At 40.6% G+C, this 23,742-nt stretch overlaps 1 protein-coding gene and 1 long non-coding RNA gene across 5 annotated transcripts in view; one reads left to right on the top strand and one right to left on the bottom strand.

Annotated features, from left to right (window-relative positions):
* Positions 1-74: 74 nt before the first annotated feature.
* On the bottom strand, positions 75-23,580 carry LOC138167117 (uncharacterized). The gene is made up of 4 exons (XR_011169805.1): positions 23,455-23,580; positions 21,214-21,260; positions 12,824-12,954; positions 75-923 (listed from the first exon to the last, which is right to left on the bottom strand). It is a non-coding gene; the product is annotated as an uncharacterized lncRNA (long non-coding RNA).
* The window catches only part of ARIH2 (ariadne RBR E3 ubiquitin protein ligase 2), a 66,222-nt gene continuing 66,048 nt past the window's right edge, over positions 23,569-23,742 (top strand). For 3 of the 4 annotated variants that reach the window (XM_069095774.1, XM_069095772.1, XM_069095771.1), the window contains exon 1: positions 23,604-23,742. The gene's annotated coding sequence lies outside the window, so the exon portion shown is untranslated. The other variant, XM_069095775.1, reaches the window with a different exon arrangement.

Raw genomic sequence — 23,742 nt, 5'->3', positions numbered from 1 at the left:
CCCTCCCCCTCCCCCATCAATCAGTATATTGTGTACACTCCCTCTGAAGGATTTACTGGAAGACATACTTGGGAACCACACAGGATAAAGACATAGACAGGAGGCCATTTTTACCACTCTCCCAAGGACCAGTCACATAATTAAAATTCAGAGCCATTTAAGTATCGAAGTTAATAGGATATGTTATATATAGTTAGTTAATACCATAACATCATAATATAGTTAATACTATATGGTAATACTATATATCCTATATGCCTAATAGCAATATTCCTTGAAAAATGACACCAGTGATCACTGAGGATCATTCACATAAAATTATTAAATAAAATATAAGCAAAAGAGACTATATATAAGAATATATATAGGCAGAAAATTATTCATTATAACCAAATTGAAAGCATACCAGGATTATAAGGGAGAAATTAAGAGCACAATTAGCATAATTAATCTTATGAATAGGAGCAACTAGATGGTACTGGGGAGAGCATGTGGGGCCTGGAGTCAGGAAGATTTATTTTCTTTTTTTTTTCTTTTTTTTGGAGGGAGAAAGGCAGGGCAATTGGGATTAAGTGACTTGCCCAAAATAATCACGTGGCTAGGTTTGTGTGTGTGTGTGTGTGTGTGTGTGTGTGTGTGTGTGTGTGTGTTAAGTGTCTGAGGCCAGATTTTAACTCAGGTCCTCCTGACTCCAGAGCCAGTCCTCTATTCACTTCGCCACCTAGTTGCCCCAAGGAAGACTTATTTTCATGAATTCAAATCTGACATCAGACACTTACTAGCTGTGTGACCCTGGGCAAGTCACTTAACCCTGTTTGCCTCAGTTTCGTCTTCTGTACAATGAGCTGAAGAAGGAAATGGCAAGGCACTCCAGTATCTTTGCCAAGAAAACCCCAAATGGAGTCGTAAAGAGTCAGACATGACTGAAAATGAACAACAATCATATGCATAACATAAAAATCAAATGATTATATCAATAAAGACAGAAAAACCTTTGACAAAATGCAGCACTCATTTATGTAAAACATATAACTGAGGAAGAAAAGACATAATATCAAATTTTTAGAACTGGAAGGGACCTCAAAGGTTATCAAGCCCAATCCTGTTATTTTATAGTTGAAGAATCTCAGGCACAGAGAGGTTAAGTGATTTACCCTAGGTCACACAGGTAATCAGAATCTGTGGTGGGATTCAAACTCAGGGCCTCTGATCCAAATCTATTTCTCTTTCAGTTGCAACACATTTTCTCTCATATCCTTAATGTGACCTAAAGCAAGGGTGGGGAACTATGGCCTTGAAACCACATGTGGCCCTCTAGGTCCTCAGGTTCTGCCTTTCTATTAAGTTCAAGTTTTATAAAACAAAAAATTTTTTTTTTAAAGCAGTCAGGGTTAAGTAACTTGCTCAAGGTTACAAGGCCAGTTATTTCTGGGTGTGGTGCTAAGTATCTGAGCCCGGATTTGATCCCCAGGTCATCCTGACACAGGAGCAGGTGCTCTTACTCCCTGAACCACCTGGCCACCCCTTATAAAACAAATTCTTTTATTAAGGTGATTTGTTCTGTGAAGTTTGGATTTAGATCCCCGGCCCTGAATCCTAAAGCACTGATTCAAAACCAAGAACTAGAATTATTTTTCACAAAATGGGGCCCAGGGAACCCTCCCCAAGGCCCCTAAAGGCCACATCAAGAATCATGGTACTGTTGGCATGACTATCTATTGAAAATCATGGCTCTGGGCCCCTGACAATATTTCTCTTTATACCAGACCAAGTCACATGATGCATTAAGTGAATGTAAAAAGCATTTAGGTATGCTAGATAATTGCCATAACCATGCCAAGGTGCCAAGTCTTGTCATTTCTACCTTCACAATGTATCTCCCATACATCCCTTTCTCTCCATACATGCAGTCAGACACAACCCTAGCTCAGGCCCTTATCACTTCTTGCCTGGTCTTCTCCAATAACCTTCAAACTGGTTTCCATACCTGGAGTCTCTCCTTATTCCAAGCCCTCTTCTTTCCTCTGCTAAGGTGATTTCTCTAAAGGGAGCACCAGTGGATACCTATTACCACCAAGATCACATATGAAGTCCTCAAGCTGGCACTGAAAATCTTCCTGGTGACTCTCCCCCACACACGCTACATTCCAGCTACACTGGCTGACTGGCAATTATTCAAAAGGGCTGCTTTGTGTTCTGTCTCAGGGCCTTTTCCCTGGCTGTCCTCCATGCCTGCAATCTCTACCCTCTCACTCTAAATTGGCCTGGCTTCCTTCAAGATTCACCTTAAATCCCACCTCCTGTGGTCAACAGTCAAAAAGCATGAATTAAATGCTTATGATGTGTTGGGCCCTGTGCTAAGGAGGCCTTCTCTGATCCCCACAGCCCTTCAGGTCCTTCCTCTTTAGATTACCCTCCAGGTATTCTGTCTACATCCTGTATGTACTGATTTACATGTTTCTCCATCAGAATAAATACTCCCTGCCCACAGAAGCTGTTTTTATTTTAATTTGTATCTATCCCCAGTGCTTAGCATGATGCCTGGAACATAATAAGTAGTTAATAAATGCCTGTCTCTTTTTCCACTGGTCTCTTAGGAACTTCTGAAAAATTGTGCCTCCTTATTGATGGGAAATTTCTTTTTCCTTTTGTTAACTTTACTGCTTTGTTTAACTAAGTTAGTCAACAAGCATGTTTTTGAGTGGAAGAGTGCCACTTTAAAAAGACACTGTCTAATTGTAGTGTTCAAGATGACCATAGCACTTCCCTATTCTGATATCCTGTCCTAACTTCAAATGTAACCTGCCCCAAACCAAATTCAACTTCCTTCAAAACAAACTTCCCTGTCCCTTGTAAATTCCACCTCTCAAGTCTCAAAACCTCAGAGTCACTATTGACTCATTCTTCTCTCACCCTTTAATTCCCCTTTTCCAAATGGCCATGACTATAGCTCTTGACTATTCTGCTTTTGAGATGTCTCAAGTATTTTTCATAGTATCTCTTCAGCCATTCCCAATGCCACCATCCTCCTTCTAGCCTTTATCACTTTACCTCTAGGTGAGAGTATGCTGGTAAATGTTTAATAACCAGCTCTCTGGGGCAAAGAATATGCCAACAACATATCATTTTGATCTGCATTATTGGGAAAGGTTTCCTATAGAAGATTTTAGTTGGGTCTTTATATAAAGGAAGCCAAGGAGACCAGCAGTCAGAGAGGAGAAGGGAGAGCATTCTAAGGATGGGGGACAGCAAGAGCAAAAGCCCAGGGCCAAGAGATGTGTCTTGTTAGTGGAACAGTGAGAAGGCCAGTGTCACTGGATCTCAGAGTAGGTAGAGTGGAAGGTATAAGAAGACTGGAAAGGTATGAGGTGGGCTTTGAAGGCCAAACAGAATATTTTGCACTTGATCTTGGAGGCTACAGGAAGCCACTGGAGTTTGTTGAGTAGGAGGATGATATGATGAGACCTATGCTTTAGGAAAACCATTTCAATGGCTGAATGGAGGATGGATTGAAGTAGGGAGAGAGGAGGCAGGCAGACCCACTAGCAGGCTATTGCAATAATCCAGGTGTGAGGTTATGAGAGTCTGCACCAGAGTGGTAGTAGAGGAGAGGGGGTATGTTTGAGAGATGTTGCCAAGGCTTGTTCATTTTACCTGGGCAACATCCTGGATTATTGCCTTTCAGATATCTCATGCTGGATGTCTTAAACTCAGTCTGTCCAAAATAGAATTCATTCTTGTTCCTCCTAAATCCTCCCCATCTCCTACCTTTCCTATTACAATAAAGGGCAATACTATTCTAAATCTTTCAGGTTCACAATCTAGAAGTCATCCTGGATCTTTCACTATCTATCATCCCCTGAGAGATATCTGAAAGTCAGTTTTTGATGAAAAATTGAAGGTCAACAGAAAGGCTGGAGCAGGACAAACAGATTTGATCATTATCAGCAGAGATGATAATTAAATCTGATGATATTACCAAGTGAAAGAGTATAGATGGAGAAGAGGGCCAAGTTCAGAATCCTGAGGGGCACCTATAATTAAAGAGCATGATCTGGATGAAGATCCAGAAAAAGAGACAGAAGGATTGGTCAAATAGGTAGGAGGAGAACCAGGAGAAAACGGTGTCTGGAAAACCTAGAGAGAAGGGGGTGTCAAGGAGGAGAGCATGATCAACAGAGTCAAAAGGCTACAGAGAGGTCAAGAAGAATGAGGATTGAGAAAAGGCCAATGGATTTGGCAGCTAAGAGATCACTGGTAACTTTGTAGAATGATAAGACTGGAAGTCAGATTGTAAGGGGTTAAGAAGGAGGTGAGAGAAGAGAAAGTGGAGGTACCTATTATAGACAATCTTTCTGAGAAGTTTAGTTACAGATGGCAGGAGAAATAGGGGAGGAAGGATCAAGTGAGGGTTTTTTTTTTCAGGATATGAGAGACACGTGCATGTTTGTAGGCAGTAGAAAATGGGCCAGTAGAAAGGGAGAAACTGAAAATAAGTGAAAGACATGTATGATCCATATCATACTGCTTGTCTTCTCAAGTTGGGGGGGAGAGGGAGAAAATTGGGAACTTAAAAAAAAATGAATGTTCAAAAAATGTTTAAATGTAATTGGGAAATATTCAATGAAATAAATAAAAATATTTTAAGAAAGAAAATAAGTGAAAGGGTAAATTTGACAGAAGGGGTAATTTGTTGGAGTCAAGATGGAATAGGATCACTTGAACAGGTAGAGGTGTTGGCCCTTATGGAGTAGGGTCATTTCATTATGTGAGTCAAGGGCAAAGGAAACTGGTAGATATCACCAGTGATAGGAGATGAGGAAGATGGGGAAAAGAAAGAAGTTCATGGCAAATGACCTCAATTTTTTTCTGTAAAATACGAGACAAAGTTCTCTGCTGAGAGGGTGGGGGGAGGAGGTGCTATGGAAGGTTTGAGGAGGGTGAGAAGGTTTGGAAGACCTGCTGTGGAGTGGAGAGTAAATTCAGAGCAGAGGCATAGTAGGACTGAGGACCCAGTTGCGATTGTGCAGTATAAATTTTCATCAGACCCAGTCTTCATGTGTTTAGGAACAATGGCAGCAAATGGTGAGAGTAATCCAGGACTGAGGACTGACTAGGTGTTGATAACCACAACAACTTGACTATCAAGTCCATCTTTTACAAACCATTGTCAGATCAGTTTTCCTAAAATACTTTCTTGAAAACCTCCAAGCCCCATCTCCTCCTCCTCCATCAGCTTTCCTGGATTGGTCCTAGCCCACAGAAATCTTTTTTTTTTTTTTTTGGGGGGGGGGAGAGGGGAATCCTTCTCCAGCTCATTTTACAGATGGGGAAACTGAAGCAAACAGAGTTAAATGACTTGCCCAGAGTCACACAGCTAGTGAGTGTCTGAGGCTACATTTTGTTTTTTGGAGAGGGGGATGCAGAGCAATTGGAGTTAAGTGACTTGCCCAAGGTCGCACGGCTAGTAAGTGTTAAGTGTCTGAGGCCCGATTTGAACTCAGCTCCTCCTGACTTCAGGGCTGGTGCTCTATTCACTGTGCCACCTTGCTGCCCCCCCACAGAAACCTCTTTACTAAAACCTGTTAACACTATCATCACCACTTATTTTGGCACTTCCTTACCTACTCTTTCTCATCATTATAATTTTGTTGTTGTGTAGTTGTTTTTCACTTGTATCTGTTAAGTGACCCCATTTGGGGTTTTCTTGGCAAAGATACTAGAGTGGTCTGACATTTCCTTCTTCAGCTCATTTTACAGATGAAGAAACTGAGGCAAACAGGGTTAAGTGACTTGCCCAGTGTCACACAGTTAGTGTCTTGAGGTCAGATCTGAACTCATGAAAATTAGTATTCTTGACTCCAGGCCCTGCACTCTATATCACCCATTATTAATTTAGCTGTTTCCTTTGCTTATTTGTGATCTTGAGAAAGGGACTGTACCTTCTACCCTTTTAGATGATATTTCATATCCCATCTAGCTGTCTGGATATAGCCATCTTTTTACCATCCCACCTGGCAATAAGCCATCCAGAGCTCTAGGCTTTGAGAGAACATATAATAATAAAGTTGGCCTTCAGGGTGTAATGCCTAGGGAACTTAATCCACTTAATTTTATAACCTCTGTCCTGCGTTGAGCTGTTTTGATTATTGAGTTAATGAATACAAACTTGTTGAGGTTTAGGGCTTCTCAGGACCCCAAAATACCAACACACCAGGTCTCACCCAAATAAATTTGACTTGAGCCTTCTTTCAGCCAAAGAAAAATAAAGTTTATTGAAGATTCTCCATATTGGGTAGACTCTTAAAGAACCATGCCATTGAAGAGACTCTTAAAGAATTAATGGAACCTTGATGGAAACAGGATGGGTCTTATATACAGAAAGATTGGAGGAGAAGATGGCGGAGCCAAGATGGTGGAGTAAAAGAAAGATTGTGGGAGGGATCTAGGGGTGACCCAGTAGTCTGAGAGGAGGGGTCTAGGGAGGATCTTGATGGGACTGAGGTGACTAGAGGTCAGACGTCAGGAACCAAGAGAATGGGATTAAGGGTGGGAAGTAGCTGAAGGCTACCTGGAGATAACAGACTATGGAGGGCTAGGCTAGTTTAAAGGTAACAGATTTGGGCCTAGATATTTAATAGGAAGTCTTCTTCCTCTTCCCCAATACCATTTTAGCTTTTTGAAAAGGTGTGCCAATCAACTCCCTTATGACTACTCACTGTTTCTGTGATTTACCAGACTAAAATACCATTGCCTTGCCACCATTTCCCAGTATGTGTTGTTTCCCTCTGTTAGAATGTAAGCTTTTTGAGGGCAGGCACTGTTTTGCTTTTGTATTCCCCCTCAACCTCCCACCTTAGTACAGTGTTTGGCACTTGGTAAGTACTTAATAAATGTGTTTCTTTCCTACTTTCTCTTTCTTTCTTCCTTTATCCCTCCTTCCTTCTCTGTTTCATCCCTTCCTTTCTTCCCTCTTTCTCTTCCTCCTTTCCCTTTCTTCCTTGCTTTTATTCTTTCTTCTTTACAGCCCTAACATCAGACCTAGAACCCAAAAGACACTGGACAAATATTTGATGAACTGACTTAGTGTGGAATTGAATAATGCCACTACAACACCCTTCTTTATGTTAAAAGCTAGGGGATGCCAAGTCATTCAAAAAAGGTAAGATTGCTAGTGTATGACTCAAGTGAGATGGTAGCCAAAGATGTGCCTCTCTTTACATAAAAGGGTGGGGCATCAATGCATTTAATATGATCCTTCTTGCTGTATATCCATATGGAGGTTTGGTGAGCCTGCTTCCAGAAATGCATCATAGAAGGGCCCTTTTCCTCCCTGATTTAGAGCATGTGCAGATATCCTGTTTCCTGTCAGCTTGACAATGGAAAAGTCTTTTATTTGGCTGCTGAGTCAGAACTCAGTATATATACAAAAGGTTGGAACAATTTTGAGTTCTCTCTCTTTGGAAGAAATGCTTTGAGCTTCCAAATTGGAGATATGGTACTTAATCAATCAAGCAATTGATCAACAAGCATTTATTAATCACCTTCTATGTGCTAGCCTCTGTGCTAGATACTAGGGAATGGATATAAACGTGAAACAAGTCCTACCCTCAAAGAGCTTGCTTACATTCTAAATATGAGAATTTCAAATGTACTATTGAAAAAGATAAATTCCCTCTCCCCCGCTTAGTTAATATGAAAATTCCTAGTTAGGTAATCCTCCTTCCCTTATCTTTTGCACAGATTTACATTTTAATATGAACTACATTAGGTTTTCTCAAAGTGGGATACCCCTATGCTGGTGCAATTAAACCTCCCAGGTGAAAGTGCAGTTAACACTCATTTAAGCTACTTTTTAACTCCTGGAAAGCCTTATGACTATTCATAGTGATTAAGTGCCCTCTGAAAGAATAGGCTTAAGTTCTGGGAAGAAATGAGAGGAGATCTAAGCTGCATGGTGCATTTTGAGGAGAGTACAAGCTGTGGAGAAGGATGTGGGTTCAAATGTCACCTGCAATACTTACTACCTGTGTGACCTTGGGCAAATTGCATCATCGGCAAAATGACTGGGTTGGACCCATAAGAAGGAATATTAGGCTATCTTGTTTTGCTCCCACAGATAATCTTGAGGAATAGTAAAGCCCCCAGACTGATGGGAGTTTGTAATAAGCTTGCATATCTTGTTTTGCAGGGACAGTGGTTGTGTACATTCTGACTAGACAGATTGGGATATGACAAAAGACTGGGATGCAAGGGGTCACACCCTGTTCACAAGTGTCTTCTCTACTGTACCTGCTCAACCAACCTTGTTAATATTAACTAACACGCCCAAAGGGCCATTTTCTAATCTTGGGATATATGATCTGGGAGGGGGAATGTGTTAATGAGGCATGTAGTGGGAGTGCAAGGAAGAGTTGTAATCTTGAGGAGTCTGAACCAAATTTGACTCTGAGAGAAGTCAGAATACACTTAATGATATTTAAGCTTGTTCTTGTTTTTGTATGGGGTGGGTGTTCCTAGTAATCACCACACCTGCTTCCTCAGGCCTTTATTTGCCCACTCAGTTTCTTAGTTCTCTCAGTGAGAATGGGTCTATCAAATGGATCTCCCTACCTGGGAAGTCCTGGGATCCCCACAACTGTGTTTATCACAGACCACATCAATGACAAGGTTCACTTCAGCTTTAAATCTATGAAGACCCTCTGAGTGGGGTACACTCTCTGCACCCTCTGTGAAGACTCCTCAGAATGAGAAGGGAGAGAAACTATCTTGAAACCAGAGACAGACTTTTATAAGACTGGACAGACCTGAGTCCTGTGTTTCCTAAGAAATTATACAACTGGTACAGCTAGGTGGCGCAGTGAATGGAGCACTGGCCCTGGAGTCAGGAGGACCTGAGTTCAAATCCGACCTCAGACACGTAACACAAAAACTAGCCGTGTGACCTTGGGCAAGTCACTTAACCCCAATCGCCCTCCAAAAAAAAAATAATAATATAGTCTGGGTTCAGCCTTAGGAGGCTGATTTCAAAATCATATTTCTTTGACATTTTTTTTTCTTAATTCAAGTTTCCCTGGGAAACTTTTGAGTAGAGCTCTTGCTTAAGTTTACACAGGTGAGGAGTGCCCATGAAAAAACTCAAGCTGACAATGCATATTGGTTATAGGACAGGCTTTATTTCATCACAAAGAAAGAATGGGCAGGAATAAGAAACCAAAAATAACTCACAGGAACTTGTAAAACAATGTGAAAGAACACAAAGGATCTATAGGATCTTGTAACAATCAAGATGCTCTCCTTCCTGAAGGAGGTCTTCAGAGAGGAGAGGAACCTCTTGGGCCTCTTTTCTTGTAGTCCTTTCCTAATGGTTTGAGCTTCCTCCTCAGAAGAAATATGAACTTGGATTTGCTGGAGGAGCAAGCTCTCACATTACCTATACCCTTTCTCTATACCCCTAGGCATTGATACAGGTCTCAAGCCCTAAAGTAACACCCTAAGGCAATAGTTTTTAAAGTAGGGGTCCACAAGGTCAAAACTATTTTCATACTAACAAGTTTTAATTTCTGATGTAGTAAATATCGGAAGACATAACCATATAAACAAAAAGCTCTTTAGTTAATAATGAGATAATTTTAAAAAGTGTAAAGGGATCCTAAGACCAAAAGTTTTGAGAACTACTGTCCTGAGGGCTAGGAATTGTCTCAGAAGAGAAACAAACTTGGGTTGCTAAAAGGGCACCCTTCTACCCACCAGATCTGAACCAAATGAATATCTCATAGTAGTAGCAGGAGGAAGAATCCGGGGCTTGTGTTTCTTCCTTGTGTCTTCGACCTCTAGGTCTGGAGCCACTTGCCTAATTTTCAGTTCTGGAACTCTTGATACCTCTCCATAAGGCAGGAGTTCAGGGTTTCCTACCACTTGGCCACATATTTCACTTGTCTACTGTAGGCTGCCATCTCTTGGGCCTCACCATTTGATCTAATGATGGCCTACATCACCTTAATGCTGAAACAGGCCCCAAGAAGCAGATATCTAATGGGAAGTGTTTAACAAAATAAATAAAAATATAATACAATACAGATAAAGTTAATTTGTGGTTTTCTAAGTCAATATCCCCAAATGGTGGGATCATGAAGTGTTGGATAAGACTGAACTTACTGAACAACTACAACAAAAACATCAATATACAGCCCCACAGGGATCAGTTTCTATTTGATTTTGACACCACTGGCCTACATTTTTAATCTCATCAGTCAAGCACCCCCTTACATAAAATATAAAGGACTAGAGGTTCATTAGGTTTAGACCTATAAGGAACTGTTCCAAATAAGTGTTTCAAAGCTGATGGAGATCTGGGGCAGACAACTGGGAATCTCCTTCCTGCCTCTTTATTCAGAGTTAGGGTTTTTTCTAGATAAACTAGGTTCTAAGCATGCATTGACCTTCAAAGGGCCAATGATAATTCAATGCAAGCTTGTGCCAAGTACATCCCATGGAGGATCTCTGCACACCTATAACTAGGGGTGCATCCTGGTTTCAGTCCTTAATAGCTATGTGATATGAATCATTTAATCTCTCTGAACCTCAATTTTATCCTCTCTAAACTGGAGATGGGATAGCTAGGTGGCACAACAGATAGGGTATAGGACCTGGAATCAGGAAGACTAATTTTCATGAGTCCAAATCTGGCTTCAAAAACTTACTAGCTGTGTGACCCTGGGAAAGTCACTTAACTCTGCCTCAGTCTCCTCATCTGTGAAATGAGCTGAAGAAGGAAATGGCAAACCACTCCAGTATCTTTGCCAAGAAAACCCCAAATGGGATCACAAAGAGTTGGACACAACTAAAAATGACTAAACAACAAAACTTGAGATGATACTAATTTACCTTATATTTATTTATTTATTTATTTATTTATTTATTAATATTTATTTATATTTACCTTATATAACTATTTTGAAGAAAGGTACTTTATTATACATAAGTTATTATTTTTTCTGGTGATGGGAACTGGTTTTAAAATGGGTCGTTCTATAGCTCTGGTAGTCTAGATAGTGAGTGTAAGGACCATGACCTTGTTCTTCTGGGTTACTAGGGTAGTTTTATTTCTACTTTCTACTTGCCCTCCTCCACATTCCTTCCCTGTTGTGATAGTAATGGAATATAAAGATTCCCCTGTATTGGCTTGGTTTTCAAATTGATTGTGTTAAAACCCAGAGCTTGTTAATCCCACCTGTGGGATGGACTTGTTGATGTGAAAAGAAAGTCCTGAACTGGGAGGAGCTAGTGACGTAGATTTGGAGAGACAAGAGAGAGGCAGAAGAACTTTTTGGAAGCAGCACCCTCATGGAGGCAGAGAAAGAGACTGAGAGGATTGTGGAGGGCCACTTTGAATTGCCCTGGACTTTTGAGACCTGCTCCCGGAGCTGCCAAGGACTGAGGAGACATGGCTGTTTTGCTGGTACTTTGTCTGTCTATTTTGATGTTGTTTCGCCAGATTTGTCCACTGGTGAAAGACAGTCCTTTTGTTGAAGAAGTCCTGGAACCTGGCTGTTGGCTAAGAGCTCCTAAGACTGTCCTGCAGACAGAGAGTGAATACTGTCCACTGGTGAAGGACAGTTCAGAAGCCCTGCAACAACAGAACTGTCCTTCACCAGTGGACAGTATTCACTCTCTGTCTGCAGGACAGTCTCAGTAGCTCTGAACCAACATAAAGGTTCCCAGACCCCTGCAACAACAGCACTGCCCTTCACCAGTGGACAGTATTCACTCTCTGTCTGCAGGACAGTCTCAGTAGCTCTGAACCAACAGAAAGGTTCCCAGACCCCTGCAACAACAGCACTGTCCTTCACTGGTAGACAGTATTCACTCTCTGTCTGCAGGACAGTCTCAGGAGCTCTTAGCCAACAGCCAGGTTCCAGGACTTCTTCAACAAAAGGACTGTCTTTCACCAGTGGACAAATCTGGCGAAACAACATCAAAATAGACAGACAAAGTACCAGCAAAACAGTCCTTGGCAGCTCCGGGGGCAGGTCTCAAAAGTCCAGGGCAATTCAAAGTGGCCCTCTGCAATCCTCTCAGTCTCTCTCTCTGCCTCCACGAGGGTACTGCTTCCAAAAAGTTCTTCTGCCTCTCTCTTGTCTCTCCAAATCTACGTCACCAGCTCCTCCCAGTTCAGGACTTTCTTTTCACATCAACAAGTCCATCCCACAGGTGGGATTAACAAGCTCTGGGTTTTAACACAATCAATTTGAAAACCAAGCCAATACAGGGGAATCTTTATATTCCATTACTATCACACCTGTCTCCCCCCCCTCCCCAATCATCAGATAAAAAATATTAAATCAGCCACTCAACAAGCATTTATTAATTACCAATTGAGGTCCTTTGCTAAGCACTGGGAATACAAAAATAGGGTTTCTACCCTCAAGGATTTTACATTCTAATGGGGTAAATAATAGGCAAAAAGTCATACATATAATATATACATAATGTAAATGGAAGGTAATTTCTGCTGTAAAGCACTGGGGGCAGGGGAAGGAAGATTAGGGTTGAGGTTGAAGAGAAACCAGAGGGAGAGCATTCTAGGCATAGGAAACTGTCAGTGAAAAGGTACAGATGGAGTGTATTGTGAGGAAAAAATGTTCCTATATACCTTTTCTGGCTGAGAAATCTCTTCTGTGTCTCTGTCACAATATTTGGACAAAAGTCTTTTCATTAATGGTCAAAATTCAAAAAAAAAATTTCTGTTTCCTGTTTATACTTCCTGGCATGACTATAATAAATAAATTAGGTTTTTTTTTTAACATCATTGTTAACATACCAGAACGGCAGCATAAATATATCCGATTCAGCTTTAATTTGCCATCACAATAGGAGATGTCATCTTTCAAAGGCTGAAGAGTTGCCAACCACTTGGGAAGAAGTTGACTGAAGTTGGTGTTTCAAGGTCCACTGAGTGAAGAGAGAAGCAACTGATGAAATGACTGAGCTTACAGAGAAGTCAGTCAGCTCTAGAGAATTTAATCTTCTCATATGTGTTTTATATTTTCCAGCCTCAGTCAGGAATTTAGTTGCTTTAAACTTGGTTGTTGCCATTCTCAGTGGTTATGGGCCTGAATGTGGCATCCTGGGCAAATTCCCAACTCTTTTTTTCTCTGGGTTGGCTCACTTACCAATCTGTACTCAAACTGGCAAGTTCAAAGGGTTTTCCCAGAGGACAGTGATCATACTGCTATGTCTTCTCAGGGTCATAAAAGTTAACCCTGCTATAAAGGAGTCATGCATCTGCTACATATAACTGTAGTTCCTAAGCCCCCACCTGTTTGCTTCCCATTTAAACAAATAAGCCAAGACAATATCATTACCATTAATTCTAAATCATGAATCATTTACTACACAAAATGCAAAACAATATGACATAGCAGTTCACCAATATACCTGGGTTACACTTTCCCAGTAATGTACATAGTATATATGGGGAAGAATATTTGTGGGGAATATTTATGTACATAGTTTATATGGGGAACAAATTTACAGAAACTAAGTAGGGAGGCACACGAATAATTGGGAAACCTATGCACATGGAGTAGTGATTCATGCTTCTAGACTGTGGACCTTTATGTCCCTAAGGAGCAGTGTGTACCACCAATCATCTGGACAAGCTGTTTCTGGCTCTTCTACTAGAACTGTTCCTTGACTGGGATCAAGGGCAATACAGATAGTTCTTACATTATATAAATTCACATTATGCAAATTTAACTTTACATAAAGAAATCTTCATTCCAAAAAAAATCAGGTATTTTAACTTTACCATACATCACTGTGCTCTCTCTCTCTCTCAGCTCCTGCCTTTCAGCTAGGCACTCTTTGGCCTCCTATCTCTCTACCAACAAAACAAAACAAAAGCCGAGTGAAAGCAGAATAGTCAGGCATGGAGAGACTGCCACTTCTACTGCCTGACTTGAGACCTCCAATGCAGAGAAAGAAGACCTTTGCTCCACTCCTCCCACCAGCCTATGTGTCTGTCTTCCAACTCTCTGCACTCAAGCACTGTGTGTCATTTGTCTTCTCCTGTCTGTGTCCATGTCTGGCTCCCATGTGACTAGACCCAGTTCCCACATATTTTCTCCTCCTGCACTTGCCTCTCTATCCCTAGGCCTCATGTGTCCTTGAGCCATGTGCTGGCTTCCTTCCTCCAAGGTGTGCAACCTCTTTCCTACCTCTCTCCCTCCCTCTCTCCTTCCCCACATTTGTGGGCAAATTTGCATAACATAAAAATTGCTTTGCAAAGAGACCCACAGAACTGTCTACTTACACAGTCCACTTATGTAAAGTGATATCTCTCTGTATTACACCCTTTTAGCAAAAGCAGTTTCCCTAAGCCTGGGATCTTCAGGGCCACTCAAGGCTTCTCTATTAGCCCTGCTCTGAGAGGTATCCTCCTGTCAAATGCTAGGTAGTAGTAAAGGAGAGAGAGAGGCTGGTGACTTTACACAGCCCTGACTCACTTAAATCCAATTCACTTGCAAATCATAAAGGGCAAGGAAAACTTCCTTTCCGTTAGGGGATGTTAAGTAGCTGAGAGTACTTTCTTTAATCAGCTCCCAGGAGCAACTGTGCCCTTCCAGTCAGCTCCCAACAACAAAACTTCCTCCAAATCTGCGCAGGAGGGAAGAGAATATAGGTTCTAAACTCTTCTCTAAGATCTTAGTGTAGCTGCTTTTCTTCTATGATCCATAGACTCTATTGGACTCTGGTGGGTTTGGTTTCTTCCAAGCAGCATAAGGCTTTCCCAGTTCTTTCTCATTCTGCTTCTATTGGGCTTTTCTGTCTTTGTTGGGTTCTGCATTATTCCCACCTCAAAGAAGAATCTTATGTCAAGTGACTCACCCCTTCCTTAAGATGAAAAACCAAAACTCATATTTCTGTCAGACCTACCATAAACAAGCAATGTATTATCGTCCTATAGTCACCTGAAAGTTCTAGTTATCAGGCTTTCCCAGCTTATCAACTCAAAGTCCTCATAAAATTCTATGTAAATAAGCTGCTGGGAAACAAAATAATTTGTTAAGTACTTTTACTATGAGGGCTGATTAGTTCTAAGTCCAATATTACACAGTTTCCAAAAATCGGAGAAGGGATCCTATCAAATTCATTTTATGATATATAGATAGTCTTGATACCTTCATCTGTCTTTGTCTATACATCTACTCTTTCTTTCTCTTGATTTCTAATGTTTCAATAATACTTTCTCATAAGCAGTGATTCTGAAACTTAAGAATTTCATGTCAGGTCTTATATAATTTTCTTATAGGACTGAAACAATTATTTGATTCTTAGTTTGTCAACTATAACCTTTAAAAGTCTATAAACAGCTACATGTAAATGAGCTGATCAACCATAATGCCATCTTTATATTAATAAGTGCTCTGCTTTCAAACAGGTCCTTGTAGTACATTTATCTAAGAGGCTCTTTTCTCTCAGATCTTTAGAATAGCCTGTGACTTTCCTCTAGTATATTTATCTGACAATTTTGTTTTTTTCTCAAATTGATTTTATCACAGCTCCTTATATAAAATAATCATAGGATTAATTTAGACATTATAGGACTTGCTACTAAAGGTTAAGTTCCTCCTTCTGAAAACTGGAGGGTTGACTACTAGCTTACTGACTATAAGTTCCTCTTTTAGTCTTGGGGGAGAAGTTCCCCTTTTCTTGAGCTACTTGATGTAAGATGCCCTTTTTAGTAGCTAAAAAATTATTTTAGTCAATCTACAGATAACTTAAAAAAATAATACTTTTAACTGCAAATGCTATAGCTATGGGGCAAAGATTTATAAGGCAATCTCACTTTGACAGATCGGTTGATAGATCAGAGCCTATCCCAACAGAATATCAGATTAAATAGTTGTCCTGCCCTAGAAACTCCCCATTATGCTCCCAATGTGCCTACACTCCAAATGTTGGCAACAGCACTAATTTGGGTTAGGAAAGTCTAGGAAAATAAACTTAAATGACTTTCCTTTTCCAATTGAATTATGTTCAAAACAAGTTTCCTATGAGTGCTGTAATTTTTAATTTCTCTCTTTCTGTTATAAAAATAACCTCTGGAAATCACTCACTTATCTATGGCTACTGAGGGGTCAGATGACCTGTTTCAATTGCAAATGCTAGCTTTGCTAATTAAATCATTACACTCAGAAGTTTTGTGCCTTGGACTTTTTCCTTTTTTAGATTTAAAATCAGCAGGGAGAAATGAACACATGACATAATTTTAAGTTTAATCTGCATCATTAACATTTTCTTCTTCAATTTTTTAAGTCTAGACAATAAACAAAATAATAAAATCCTCTAAAACTTTGTTTACACAAAGTCTTTCCTGATCTTCATTCCTCCACTACTAATTCCCTCCCCCCCATTTACATTGTATTAATTCTGGGTATATTTTATATACATTATATATGCATATTTTGTCTCCCTGGCAGATAGAATGTTAGTCTCTTGATAGCAGGTCTGTTTTATTTTTGTCTTTTTATTCTCAGGGTCTAGCATCCAAGGGCTAGACAATTACTGTCTAGCAGAAAGAAGGTGCTTAATAAATACTTGTTGATTAATTGGTATATCTTATATAGCTTCCTAAGTATGTCATGTGCTTTCTGGTCTACTTATATCTGCTCATTCCATTCCTTATCCTAGAATGTCCTCCCCTTCCCTCAAACTCTTTCCTTATTTACCAGGTGAAATCCTACCCATATTTTAGGTCCCAGTTTAAATACTACCCTTTTTCATAAAGCTTTCCCTGATTCCTCAGGTGGAAGTGGACCTCCTCTGAACTACCATGCTATGTTATACCGTGTTATAATTATTCATGTACATTTCTTATCTCCCCTTCTAAATGATAAACTCCATGAGGGCAGGGACACTGTCATATTTCTTTGCAAACTGTATATTCAGTACCTTAGATAGTAGGGTTCAATAAATTTCTGTTTGAGTTGAAACATGAACAATTTATAGCAAAGATGATACACAAATAGAAAAAAGAGTGAAGGAGAAAGCAGAAATATGTCAAACTTTCAGCTATGAAGGTCACAGATCTTATTTATCATTTAAGCAACTCTCTATAAGGCTATAACCTCTTGAGATTCTCTCAGATTAACCATATGAAAGATAATTTATCTCAGCAATAAAAAAAGAAATTCCCATATTCTCCAACACTTACTATCACATTTCATTTATCTTTAGAGTATAGATTAAGGGAATTATTTAGCAGTAGAATAAAAATTCCCTGAGGGCAAGAGCAATTTCTTTTTTTTTACCTTTGTTTCCCCAGAATTTAGCACAGTCTTTGGAATGAAGTAGGTTCTTAATAAATTTACTTGATTAGTCTATAGGGCATGAGACTTTGTTAGAATGTTGAAAGTATCTTTCTGTGAAGAGTGAGCATACTTGTTGATACCTTGCTGGGAGAACTAAAGACATTTCCTAATTCATGGCTTAGTGATGCAGTACCTCAGGTGGAGGAAGTTCCTACCCATCCACACCCCCTACCAAAAAAAGAAGGGTCCTGAATGGCTGCTTTTGGACAGATTTGCAAAGCAGAAACTAACACAGACTCCCCCATAAAGTCAAGAGTATTCCTGGATAATATCAAGTTTCAGACCCAAGTCTTAGAGAGGTATTGGTGTAACTTTTCAAACTCATGGTAGCCACCAAGCATTTTAGTATTTCAGACTTCTATCTTGTCCTTATGTGGTTAATACTTTGGTGACCCTCTTCCAAAGCTAGACAAGCTCCATTTACCCCTAAGGGTCCTCAAAGCATCTCTGAGGTGTTATGGTGTCTTTGTCTAATAGACAAGCTTGAGCCTCCATTCTGGTGGGTTCTCCCCCACCATTAATTACCAGTACCTGACACCTCAGTTCTATTAGCCAATTAATATCATTTAGCTATAATGGGATATTTATACTTTAAAGGTATAACCAGAATAGAAATGTAAACACTTCCCTTCAATATTTCCCTCAGGTCATTCTCCTCTATGTCACCATAGTCTCTGGGAGGAGTGGGCTCAGATTTTGTTTGTACATAGCATTGGTTCCTCCAAGTTTATGTCCTAATGGGACATGTTTCTCAATAAGCCACTGTTTCTGCTACCACTGATCTAGATCCCAAAGGTCCCTTATAGAGGCCTCAGAGCTAGACCAATTGGTGGTAAACTCTAGCATGAATTCTACTCCAGGACCTTTTGCTTTACTGACCTTTTATTTACTTATTTTTATTTAGTATTTTATTTTTTTTCCTGGTGTAATGGCAAAAACAGAGTAGTTCACACCTTGTTTCAGCTATTGAATTAACACCTTGTTTCAGAACATGTGAACTCCACAACTTGTGAACCCTAGAACTCATGAACTCCTGCAACAGGAAGGGTAGGTCCAGGCTAGAAACAGCAGAACTGAGAAGAGGACTCTTGTGGTGGCAGAGTCATGAAGGAGAAAACTTGTGGTATCCTGGCACTCTGTGTTGATGTTTGTTTGTGATACTTTGTACAGAAGCCCTGGGACCTTACTGGAAGCCCTGAAAGAGGATTTTCTGGTTGTATGTTTACAAAAGTCCTGGAGGAGGGTTTTGGAAGTCCTGGGACTTTACTGATGATTTGTGCTGAAGTCTTGGACCTTGTTTGTGGGTCTGTGTTGATTTCTATGTTGATGATCTGTGTTGAGTTCTCAGACCTTGTTGGTGGGTCTGAATTGATTTCACAGGCAGATAGTGAATTGATGATGGCGCCAGAAATGTGTATGAATATTATTGTGGCTCTGTTAAGCTTTATCTTCCCAGAAACAGAAACTGTGAAGGACTTGAGGTGGACTGGACACTGTGAGCTTCAATATGGAATGGGAACTGAACAAAGAACTGGACAAGGAGCTGGACAAGGAACTGAGAGCTGCCTGCCTTTGAACCCAGGTAACAGTTGGAGCTGGGACCATGGAAGAGGAACCATGGAAGCTGAGAGCCAGCCTCAAGTCAAACTGAAAGAAGACTTTAATTGGATACTATGTACTAAGATTATGGTTTACTGTGACCTAGGGGTGGAGAAGTTTGACTTTTGTACTTTGTGATTAAATTAAGGATTTTGTGATTGACTAAATAAATGTTCTTTGTTTATAACTATGTGACCACTTTGGTGAAAACTATGGCCATTTTAGTGATGTTGTTGAGTTGTGACATGGTAAATGCTGTATTTTGATTTTCTGTTATAAGTTGAAACATTGTGAATGCTTGATTTTCTGTGAATGTTTTGCTCTGATTTGTTACTGAATAAATAGTTTTGCTATACTACCGTGTTTCCCCAATAATAAGACCTATCCTGAAAATAAGCCCTCCCCTTACTGTGTAAGATTCCTCTAAAATAAGCCCTCCCCTGAAAATAAGCCCTATTGGGATTGCTACTGTAGTGAAGGTGATCCCCTGCGCTACACGCTACATTACGGTACCCTCTGTATGCACCGCCCCCCCCCCCCGGGGGGAAACGCACGCCGCGCTCCGAGCTGCATCCAATCAGAGCTGCAGCAGTGAGCGTGTCATCCTGTTCTTCCCCAGTGATTTGCTTGCTGGCGCCATTGAGAGCAGTGCCGCGGAGGAGAGCTGAGGCAGGACAACATAAGCCCTCCCCTGAAAATAAGCCCTCTGGTGTTTTTCTTTCCAAAAAATTTAATAAGACAGTGTCTTATTATCGGGGAAACACGGTATGTAATCAGAACTTTGAAAGCTGTTCACAGCAGCAGTCCTGCTCATCATTTCTTATAGTATAATAGTATTCCATCATAATCACATACCACAATTTGTTTCCAATTCTTTGTTACTAGAAAAGAGCTGCTTTAAGTATTTTGTGGTAGAGTGAATAGAGGTGGTACAGTGAATAGAGTACTGGCCACGGAGTCAGGAGGACCTGAGTTCAAATCTGGCCTCAGACACTTAACACTTACTAGCCATGTGACCTTGGGCAAGTCACTTAACCCCAATTGCCCTGCCTTCCCCCCTCCAAAACAAACAAAAAAAAATCAATCAATCAATAAATATATTTTTTGTACATATATTTCCTTTTCCTTTTTGCTTTTATCTCTTTTGAGATATAGACCTAGTAGTGGTATTGCTAGGTCAAAGGGTATTCATGGTTTTATTTTCTTTTAATAATTTAAAAATTTTTGGTATTGAACATTTACTTCCATAATATTTTGAGTTTTAAAATTTCTCCCCTTCCTTCTCCCTCCATCCCTAAGAGGGATGAATGGTTTTACAGCCTTTTGGGCACAAAATTGTTCTACAGAATGGTTGGATCAGTTCACAACTCCACCAACAATGCATTAATTTCTCATTTTTCCCACATCTCCTCCAACATTTGTCATTTTCCTTTTCTGTCCTATTTGCCAATATAACAGATATGAGGCAGTACCTTAGAATTATTTTAATTTACATTTCTCCAATCAATAGTGAGCTGGATCATTTTTTCATATGGCTATAGATAGCTTTGATGACTCCATCTGAATACTGTTCATATCTTTTGATCATTTATCAATTGGGGGATGGCTCTTATTTTTATACATTTGACTCTTTTCTATAAGTTTGAGAAATAAGGCCTTTGTCAGAAAATCTTGCTTTAAAATTTTTTTCAGTTACTAATGCTAATTGTATTTCCTTCCATCCTATTCCCTCCCCCTAGTTTGTTCTCCTCTTTCTCTCCTTTTACCGTGTCCCTCCTCAAAAGTATTTTGCTTCTGACTATCCCCTTTCCCATTCTACCCTCCTTTAATCACACACCCCCTCCTCCATGACCTTTAAAATTCACAAGATTGTAGCCTCCAATCTCCTTCACCTACAACCAAAAAACAAAGCTTGAGGCCAAGAATTGAAGCCCATATTCAAAGAACTCATGCCCCTCTTAGATAGGGAGGGGCTGAGACCTCTCCCCTCACAATATTGTCTCTCACTGGAATGCTACCAGACTGGAAGAGATGAAACCAAGAGAAGGGACAATGTTAACCAATACTTCTGCAATATACCCCTAATTCTGGCTACTTGGCCAAAGCCAGTAAAGAAGACTCCTATTTTCCATGTAGTTATACTAGTCACAGAATGTCTACAGTCTCCAAAGTCCATGTGGGAAATGCATCAGCAAGTAAAGACTGGACATACTGGCCAGCCTCCCATTGTACTCACCATTTGTTCTTGGCTTCATTTTAACTCAGATTAAGAGGAGGCCAGTCCTGAAATACATATAAAAATGGAATTTATCAAGTGGTATACTCCTTTTGCAAGTGAAGAAAATGTGGCCCTCAGTGTAGGCAAGAGCAGTAGGAAAGGACTAAAGGCACAAACAGCATACAGGTCTGCTAGGAAGGGGAGTTACCTGTCTAGCAATCTTAAATGTGTTTCCCTTCTTGGGAACTCCAAGTCATAAGAGCAGTATGATGTGTCTGTATGTATGTGTTGGTTTCTGTGGGTAAAAGGACTTATTTAACATTGTTGGGTCAGTCTGTCAGTACCAAATACACTTCCTTTTCAGAGCAGTCCAAGGTTTCACAGTAATGCCAGACAGTTAAATAGCTATAGGAATTTCTGTGGAAAGACACTAAAAAATATCAGGGTCTGGATTGCTTATCATCTTCAAGTATTTTTCCTTGGATGGAGAGTTCCAAATCACAGGGTGTTTCTACAATTCTGGAGGACTTTAGAGCCCTTGGAGAAGTGGGATCCACCAGTGATGGGAGGAGAATTGTATTAGGATCACAGCATTTTAGATTCAGAGCTGGAAGTCTGAGAGCTTAGACATCAAGTCCAATTTCTCTTTATTCGTAAAACTGAGAGGTTAAATAACTTGACCAGGGTTACATAACTTGTAAATATCTAAGGCAGGATCTGAACTCATCTCTTCCTGACTTCAAGTTCATGCCTCTGTCAATATAGTATGTGTGTGTATGTACACAACAAACAAATATGTACAAACAAACTAAATCCAGAATAAATAGGAAAAGAGAAGGGAAGGTATTAGGATTCTTTTCTTTTCCCTTTTCTTTGGAGGGGGCAAGGCAAGGCAATTGGGGGTAAGTGACTTGCCCAAGGTCACATAGCTAGTTTGTCAAGTGCCTCAGGCCGAATTTGAACTCAGGTTTCTGAGTCTAGCACCAGTGCTCTATTCACTGTGCCACCTAGCTGCCCTGGTTTTAGGAATAAGAAGGGTTGGAAAAGGCTTCTTACAAAAGATTGGTTTTTTTATGTGAAACTTAAAGGAAGCCAGGATGGAGTGGTTAGGTGGCACAGTGAATAGAGTAGAGGTCATGGAGTCAGGACCTGAGTTCAAACTCAGCCTCAGACACTTAACACAAAAAGTAGCCATGTGATCTTGGGCAAGTCACTTAACCCCAATTGCCCTGCATTTCCCCCTCCAAAAAGAAAAAAAAAGGAAGCCAGGAGGTAAAAATGAGAAGGGAGGGCATTCCAAGAATAATGGACAGACAGAGAAAATGCCTGGAAAGGAGAAAGGAGTATCTTCTTTGTGAAATAGCAAGGAGGCCAGTTTTGCTGGATCAAAGAGTACTTAGTAGAGAGTAAGATTGTAAAAAGATTGGAAAGATGGGGGTGGGGGGAATGTTAATAAAAAATGCTTATTGACTGTCCTATCCGCTATGTTGTTTCTGAACTACTGTAAGTTGTTGATGTGTTTTCTGAATATGTTTCTGAATATGTTTGTGAGACCTTTGTATTTCTTGTGTAGGAAAAAAAAAATGTTCTATACCTGATAAATGCAATGTTACCATGAATTCTTGTACCAGAATTGGGAGTCAATTTTTGCTCACATCTGTGGAGACCTAGGCAGGAACTGTAGTATGAGATTTCCCAGATTAAACTTGAGAAAACGGTAATGTGAGCCAGGGTTATATTGGGGATGGTCTCTGAGATTGACCAAGCAAGACAGTACTTTAAGCTATAGGGTTCCTAACCTTTAGCAAGTCTGGTAAAGTCTATGTATCTCTTCTCAAGATGTTTTTGGATAAATAAAATAAAACATATAGGATTGCAAAGGAAACCAATCATATTGAGATTTTTTAAAAAAATACATATTTTTTAAAAAAGGTTCAGGAAAGACTATAATTCACTGTGAACAGTAACTCAGTCTACTAGCATTTATTAATCACCTACTAAGCGCCAGGCACTGTACTAAGTGCTGGCATACAAAGAAAGGCAAAAAACAATCCCTGGCTCAAAGAGAGCACAGTCTAATGGATATTCTACATGAATTTTAAACTAGGCAATGGCGAGAGCCTTGTTCCCTGCCTCCCTCCCATCTGTCAACCAGTCATGGATGTTGACATGAATGTTTCGTGGAAAGAGCGCTGCGTTCGGAGCCCCGCTGAGGGCCTGGTCTGCAGCTTGCTACCTCTGTGGCCCTGGGACACTTACAGTCCACCTTCGCTCAGGGTAGACGCGGCCTCGCGGGAAAATGCCCTGGAGCCCATGCCTGCAGACTGGGAAATTTCAGCCACCCTGACCCGGCCCCGGAAGTGACGTAACTGCGAAGGGCCATTTCCGGCTCAGGCGTCGGCGGCGTTTGCCGGAGGAAGGAGCCCTAGGGAGCCGCGTCGGTACTGTCCCCTGCGCCGCCGGTCCCTTCTTCCCAGTCCCCGGTCCCGCCCCGGCCAGGCCTGGCCCGGCCCGGGGCACATCGGCCGCGGGGACCCCGGCGCCCGG

The sequence above is a fragment of the Petaurus breviceps genome, unplaced genomic scaffold (genome assembly GCF_028583685.1).
Source record: "Petaurus breviceps papuanus isolate PSGF00001 unplaced genomic scaffold, PetGlider_PUasm1.0 227, whole genome shotgun sequence".
Lineage (NCBI taxonomy): Eukaryota > Metazoa > Chordata > Mammalia > Diprotodontia > Petauridae > Petaurus > Petaurus breviceps.
This window is presented reverse-complemented; position numbering and strand designations above follow the sequence as displayed.